An 8205-nucleotide genomic window follows, 5' to 3' on the forward strand; every position below is an offset into this window, starting at 1 on the left:
AAAACAACAAAATAGTTTCAAATATAATTATTTTTAAAAACCTGTTAAATATTTACCAGGACAACATCCAAAATGACCTTCTGAAGGTACATGGCTTGTTTACCCAATGAGATTAAGATTTTACAGGGAAAGAACCTATCCACGTTTTATAACCTCTGCCTCTTTGCATCCCCACCAAATGTCAACATGAGTGTAGCCTGCAATGAACACACTTGGTAATAAGTACACTTAACAGATTTGCATAGGAATTAGTAGCCATGTTCCAACTTGTGTCAGCTCAGTCAAGCCCTTGGTGCCTGCACCTGTTAGGGAAATGGCGTTGGTTTTGTTGACTGGAATTTCTGCTGGAAGAGGCATTCTTCTAGAATACTCTGGGAGCCTCTCTATTCGAATTTATCTGCAATGCCCAGCCCTCTAAAGTCACAGAACCATAGCCCAAAGACACATTGGCTATCTGAAGGTCTACCCAGCTATTACTGTTATTCTCACAGCATTTCAAAGATCAAGGACTGCTTGGAAGAAGAAGTGATCAACTGCAGAGAAAAGAGATGATAGGAATCACAATGGGGCAAAGAAAAGAAAAGAAACAAAAAGGGAGAAAATTCTAGGAAACCAAGGCTTTTCCTCTGTTGGAAACACAACACTGACGTGCAAGCTTTGGTCACAGGCTAGCCTCTGCTGAGCGTAAAACCGTATTCACTTCAAGTGTAGTATATTATTCTATATGTGCTAACACTAATGTAAAATTTAAACTTATTATTTAAAAACAGCTTTTAATTGTTCCAAGCAAGTTAAAGGAAGATTCCTATTTCCTTACCACTGAAAATTTATCACTGGCTTTTCAATGAACTTAAAAATCTTTAACTTGGCTTTGAATTTGGCATGCCTTTCCAGGCTCATTCTTACTAAAAGTCACCCCAGCTCACTCCCAGCCACACTGGCCTTCTACTTTCTGAAAGTCACTCATGTTGTCTTGCCTAAGCCTTTACTGACGCTGCTCTTTCTCTCAAACAGCCTGTGGACAGGCCTCTAAGCCCTTGGAAATTCACTTTGAGAAAAGTGATGTAAACTGGGTCATGTAGTCCTGCCTCTCTGCTCACAGTATTCTCTCCTGTTCCGTAATAGCACTTACCATATTTTGTGATTATTATGTGGTTTACCAGGGCTTCCCCTACTAAACTATAAGTTCCATTAATACTGGAACCCTATCTGTATTTTTCAACACTGCATATCTACCCCCTAACTTGCAGCTTGCCTCATTAGGTACACTATGACAACTTTTAGGATGGATAAAAGGATGGATAAAGACGGCCTGTGGGAGACAGGCAGAAAGAGGCTGAGAGATGAAAGACAAAGTACATGGGAAGAGGAAACGAGGAAGAATCAGAAACTGTGGAACCAAGTTAAAACAGGATAATCTTGGAACCGGGAGGAATCAAGAGCCAGCTGGTACCACCATCTCATTTCACAAGGGAAGGATACCGCTGTGACTGGAGATCTCACAGCTAACATTAAAGTTGAAATTCTTAAGTCTAATGTTGTGCTGTTTACACTAAATTGCAAGAGGCCATATAACTTTTGAGAGTAAGATTCACAAAGGTCTTAATCTTCAAGAAGCTATAATACGGCTGCTGCTGCTGCTGCTGCTGCTAAGTCGCGTCAGTCGTGTCTGACTCTGTGCGACCCCATAGACGGAAGCCCACTGGCCTCTACTGTCCCTGGGATTCTCCAGGCAAGAACACTAGAATGGGTTGCCATTTCCTTCTCCAAATAATACGGCAAGTCTAGACAAAAAGAAGACAAAACAAACTCAAATAAACAAAAACATCAATATCTCAGAGCTTGCCTATCTCCCTTCCAGGTTCTACTGATCCAGCAGCCATCCTCCTTCCCTCCTCACCACTTAAGAGCGGTTCTGACAGGTACTGCACTTTACCTAACCCCCCGACACCCCAGGGCCAACACCATCACGTCCCCACTTACAAATGAGGAGGTGGGAGCTTTTAGAGAGGGTGAGTCATTTGCTTAATTTGCCTGGATGATGAAATGGATTTAAAAACCAAACAACAAGAATTTCCTATACAGCAGAGGTTCTCACAGATGGCCTCCAACTCACATCATCAAAAGCATTTCACATGAGTTTGAAATGTTTTAGGTGGTGGCATAAAATAGGAAACAGGAATACTAATGGTTTGTTTTCATATGTGCCACTGGGGAGAGCAGGGTTAGACGCCAAGTGCACGTGTGCTGTGTGTGCTAAGTCACTTCAGTCATGTCCCACTCTGTGCAACCCCACAGACTGTAGCTCACAGGGCTCCTCTGTCTGTGGGATTCTCTGGGCATGAATATTGGAGTGGGCTGCCATGCCCTTCTCCAGGGGATCTTCCCAACCCAGGGACTGAACCCGAATCTCTCATGTCTCCTGCATTGGCAGGTGGGTTCTTTACCACCAGTGCCACCTGGGAAGCCCATCAATTTATTGGAATGATAGTTCAAAACTATTGCCAATGTATTATCAAACACTTTGGGCTACACTTTCTCTACCAAAGAATACCAGATACTTGCCAGTAACTCCTGGACTCGCAGACTAACCAAACTTGCCACCCTGGAGCTACAAAGACCTTGCTCTAATCAAGACTGCTTCCCAGTGCATGACATCCTCTCATTTAAAAGGCCCTTCCTCTTTCTCTGCAATTCAGGTGCATATCATGACTGGCACGACATGGTTCACACTTGGATAACACTCATTACAGCTGTATGAATATATACATACCTTACAAGGGATGCTCAATGCTTAAAACTTTTTCCTCTTTGGTCATACTATTTAACTCAATGAAACACAGTACCTGTTTTATTTTTTAAATAATAGCTTTACTGAGATACAATTTGCATATGATATGCTTCACCCATTTAAAGTATACAATTCAATGGCTTTTAGCTGCACAACCATCACCATGGTCTAATTTTAGAATATTTTTATCACTCCAAAAAGAAAACACTGTGCCCATTAGCAGTCACTCTCCAGCTCTGCCACCTCCCTCAGCCCTAGGCATCCCCTCATCTACTTTCAGTTGCCATAGATGAGCCTATCCTAGATACTTCAATATAAATGGAATTATATAATATGTGATCTTTTGTGAATGGCTTCTTTCACTTAGTGTAGTATTTTCATCCTTTTTTTTTTTTTTTTTTTTAAAGCTGCCTAGATCGGCTCACTCAACCATGTTTCCCTGACAACTCTTCCTGGAGTAACTGGGCAATAAATGTAAACCAACATAGCAGTTACAGGGATGGGTAGAGGGAATTCCTTACGTGGTCCTTCCAAGGATCTGAAGCCTACAGCTTGTCCACAAGAGGCATTCCAAACCGCCCCTCACAAAGTACTCCGTGGCTTTAGTCTGAGGGAGCTGCAAGGACTTCACGGGGTATGTGTACCAGTGCCCAAAGGGGTCGACAGGAAGTCTTCATGAGGTCATCACATATCTAACTATACCAACAGCTTTCTTTAAAAAAAAAAAGATGATCATAGCTTTGGTTACAAAATCCAGATTCAGGTTCATCACTCTAATTAAACTAGCTGTCTCTATTGAAACGTTTACCAAGAGAAAGAGATACTTGTTTTAAAGAAAAGATTTTATTATTTTGTTATATGAAAACCTTGGCCACAAAAATAGTCCCCAGGAAGCCCATCTAAATCCTAAAAAGACAAGTGGAGGGTTGATAATTAAATGTTTCATTAGTGTTTGCCATCCAGTGAGCCTATTCATTTCAGTGAGGTCAAATTTACGATACAGCAGAGTTGGAATTTTATGTGCTCTATGTATACTTTATAGTACATTGGGGCACTTCATAAAAATCAATCGCACAGTACATTTATGTCCTTTTTTTAAAAAAAAGACATGGATCATAATTTAAGATTTTAAATGATTGGAAAGGTTTATAATTTTTGTCTCTTTACTTTTATGACTCACTATGAGAAGAACTTACATGGTGCCAAGACTGTGATCAGAAATACTAACCTTCAACCATTATCTTGTTTCTTTGGGAAAATATGCTTCACTTTCAAGATGATCTCTATACAAAAAGGGGGCTTCCCAGGTGGCTCAGTCATAAAGAATCCACCTGCCAATGCAGTAGATAAGAGTTCGATCTCTAGGTTGGAAAGATCCCCTAGAGCAATAAGTGGCAACCCAATCTAGTATTCTTGCCTGGGAAATCCTATGGACAGAGGAGACTGGCGGGCTACGTCAGACACTGCGTCCATGGGGTCGCAAAGAGTTGGACACGACTTAGCATAAGCACAAGCTATACAAAAAGTGACGACCATCATTATATCGTTTCCTCTCTTTAGCAACCTTATTTTGGTGGTAGTGGGAGTGATATTTCTCATGTTTTAGTTTAGTTTTCTTCTCTTTAATCAAATCACAGACTCTCTGTCAGCACGGGATTTTATCTCCTAAGTGACACACAGTGCGTACTAGCTGCTAAACAAATGGGCTTTCGACTTCACTGAACCAATATACAAAAAGAGGAGCAGATGTGGTGCTCTGGTGAAAAGGCAAAAATTAGGGCATCAACTCTTGTACAGGAAAGCCAGGACCCCTGATCAATCTTGAGGGAAATCTGTTCAGTTACTCAATATCCTCAAGGCGCCTTCTTCAAATGAGCACGTTCAGGGGCTCAATCCATCTTACAGCACTATGGCAGATAAACTGTTCTAACAGCTAATTCTTTTTATAAAGCAGAAAATATTTCTCAAGCTCTTTATGGCTGATTGAACTAATTTACTGTGGAAGAGGCAGCAGCCTATCTTTAGATAAATGCTAATCAGGACGGTAGTGCTCTCTTCGGTCTGACTGCCACTATTATGCTGAAAGGGAAGGTCAACAGCTAATAAACCCAGTTAACAAGCCATTCTGAACTTCACTTTAGCTTAACACTCTTCAAAGTTGCAGTCATTAAATCCATAGATTATTAGAGGCTGCCCTACTGTTTTCACTGCACACGAAGACAAACTTTCAGTACAGTCATTAATTGAATTAACATTGTCTAATCCAATTTTATAGAGTGTAAACTGAGATATGACCATGGGGAAGGCCTTCTGAGATGCCTTCACAATAAACCAAGGGGAATACAGTCATCCAAGGTTAGACTTCGGCTGAACAGGGACAGGAAACACGGCATGTTAATAGTTCCTCTTCCCTCACAGCCCTCTCTCCCTTTCTGTCTTCCTTGAAATCTTTCAACAAGTAAAAGAAAGGCATTTTGTAGTCACTAGAGGATAGTTTTACACTGCAGAAAAGCCAGGCAGAGAAACAGTAAGGCCATTTGTATCACAGTCCCATACAACCCAGGACAACAATGCAGTCTCAGATAAGCAGTAGTGGGATCCCTTTCTACCAGATATGACTGGATAATTAGTTCAATCCTAGACCCCGAAGAGACTAAGTCCTGCTATAATAACCAAAAGACTGTCAAAATATTCTAATGTAAGACCAAACGGCTCTAAGTCTAATTTAGAAACAAAAAACATTTCAACATTATACCATAGAGAGTTCTCTTTATAACAAGATGGGTAGCAAACTGGTTTAATCAGCAGTTTTTGATAAATCCTAAGAAGCTCACTCCCTTCCCCTCATTAAGTATGAGAGGAGTCTGGTCCTTGTTTATTTCCCACTGATCACTCTCTCCTCCTCAAACAGGAGGAGAAGGATATATGGTAGACTATTTTGTTTAAATGGGAAGACAACTGTTTTCTCTATTTTGCCTATCTGTGGATAACAAAATGAGGGAGAAAATAAGAATGAATGTGAACAGTAAACCTAACAACTGATCAAGACCAACCCACAATAGAATGATCCTATGACCATCTCGGTTCCACTTCATATGAGGCCCTTCTAAAGGAAGGTTTCCCATCCTGAATGCTTTCTTACTATTTTAAAAACAACAACAAAAAGTATTAAGGCAATTAGAGTGGGTCTTTGTTCCTCGTACCTAAACAAGTCAGAAGAGAAAGAACATAATTTCCCATACTCCCTGGGGTCTGCCTTGGTTTAGAGGACAAGAACAAAAGTAAGATGTCTTTATTATTTGTTTAACTAATGACAATCCAGTTTTCTTATATGACACTCCATTTCTAAGGGCACTAGAATCGTATCCACTGAGAACACAGCTTTGACCTAAATTATGCCTTATAGCTAGCGCTGTTACATGCCATGAAATTATTAATAGTATAATCTCTTTGAAAATGTGTATCAAAATGTAAAACACAGATTCCTTTCTACATAATGTCTTAGGTCTGGTTCAAGCATTTCAGGCAACTTCCCAGGTCATGCTGATGCTGCTAGGCCAAGGGCCATAGTTGGAGCATTACTAATACAGCCACTACTGAAAACTTAGAAGTGAGGAGAAACCCAAGGAGACAGGAGAAGCAAGGAGAGATTCAAAGAAGAAATGGTACAAGTCAGAAATACTTAAGAGACATTCAAGGAAGAGAGACCAATCGAAAAAACTCAAAGTAGTCCGAGGACAATGAGATAGTTTCAAAATCATGAAAATCAAGAGTAGTGAGTTTAAAGAAAGAAATTATTGCAATAATCCTTAAGTAATTCAAAGAAAAACATGTATCCCAGTAGTATCCACAAGCCAGCACCTTGCCATCTGCAGGGCCTTCATCTCAGGGTCAAGTCCATCTGTTTCTGTCTCTTGTTCCTTCCTTTTTTCCTCTGTCCTGCCCATTTACAAAATAAAAAGGAGCACATAGTATACTCACTCAAATATATTAAATATGAACATATTAATGTCTATGCTCTTTAAAATGGCAGCCCTTGCCTGCTAGCTGTAAAGCTCCCAAAAGAGCCACACAGTCACTGAAGTTGGGAAACTTTTCCAACTTGTCAAGACAAAACCCACTGCAGCTAACTTGCCAGAGCTCAAGTTGGCACGTGGTGGAAGGCAAGAGCCATCTACAAACATTCGAACTGTTCCCTGCCAAGCTGTAGGGAAGTGCCAACCTAGATCTCCAATTAGGCCTTGGAACAACAAGCAAGCCCTTCCAGTGTGTGCATTTTTGAACATCCGTCAGCACTGCTTCCAATGTGTGCTAGAAGGAGCCAACCTGCACAGAGGAAACTCAAAGGCTGCTCTCACCTCTGTCAAATTCCACTTCAGAGTGCCAGCAGCCGAGCAGAAGCTGCTGCTGGTGACAAAAACGAAGCAAGGGAAGGTGGAAGACAATGGCTGGGAGCCACCAAGAAGGGGGAAGAATGTGATTAGGACAAGCTTCTGCAGATGAGGCCAGCTCCCCAGTGAAACCAAGGAGAGCTGCCTCGCCTTTCTTCTAGTGAAAACCTGGCTGCAGATTAAGTAGTGGGCACCACCTGAAGTCCTGTATGCCAGACCTGCAGCTGCACTATCCATCCTCTGCGAATGATCCATCTGTGGACCGAGCCAGAACATTAGGGGTTTGGCAGCAGACAAGGAAGCAATCCATCAGTAAGAAAAAAAAAAGGTCAGAGGGCACTGCGAGATGACCCTCCTTACAACTTTCATGCCTAGTTCAGAAACTAGTCTGCTGGGCATAGTAATGGTAATCCCATCCACTTTTAGTTATCTAATCTGAAAACCCAGGTGGCTTACCCAACATTCTGAACTGCCTATTTTGAAAATATGCCTTGGTGAAAAAAGCATGAAGATACCAAATTCTTCAGCCAAGTACAACACTGCAAAATAAGCAAGGATGATAGTAAGGGCGGAAATACTAGAAAAACAAGAGAACACAGAAAAAGGAAGACAGATGAGGGTTTGAATCTTGAGCTTAATCACCGAAAAGCCAGCAACTCGTTGAGCCTTAGTTTCTTTACCCGTAAAGTAACTCTATGCAATCTGTGGAGTATTACATGTCAAAAGTATTACATGAGGTCATAAGTATATAAAGTTTCCAAGAGAACACACACACATAACATGTGCTCAATCACTGCTAGCTATTATTGTGATTATTGTTACCTGAAGTTAAATATTTAACACTAAGGATGCCCCATAAACTCATTTGTGTGTGTGAGAGAGAGAGACATACGAAACATGAATGAGAGACTGTGATGGTTAAGTTCATGTTTCAACTTGGCAAGGCTGTTGCAGCAGGTTATTTAATCAAACATGAGTTTAGGTGTTGCTGTGAAGGTATTCTGCAGATGTGGTTAAAGTCTA

The 8205-nt window shown here is 41.0% G+C and overlaps 1 protein-coding gene across 10 annotated transcripts in view; it reads right to left on the bottom strand.

Moving 5' to 3' along the window:
- AUTS2 (activator of transcription and developmental regulator AUTS2) overlaps positions 1 to 8205 on the bottom strand; it is a 1215639-nt gene that overhangs the window by 779068 nt on the left and 428366 nt on the right. The window lies entirely within an intron of this gene.

The sequence above is a fragment of the Bos indicus genome, chromosome 25, assembly GCF_029378745.1.
Source record: "Bos indicus isolate NIAB-ARS_2022 breed Sahiwal x Tharparkar chromosome 25, NIAB-ARS_B.indTharparkar_mat_pri_1.0, whole genome shotgun sequence".
Classification (NCBI taxonomy): domain Eukaryota; kingdom Metazoa; phylum Chordata; class Mammalia; order Artiodactyla; family Bovidae; genus Bos; species Bos indicus.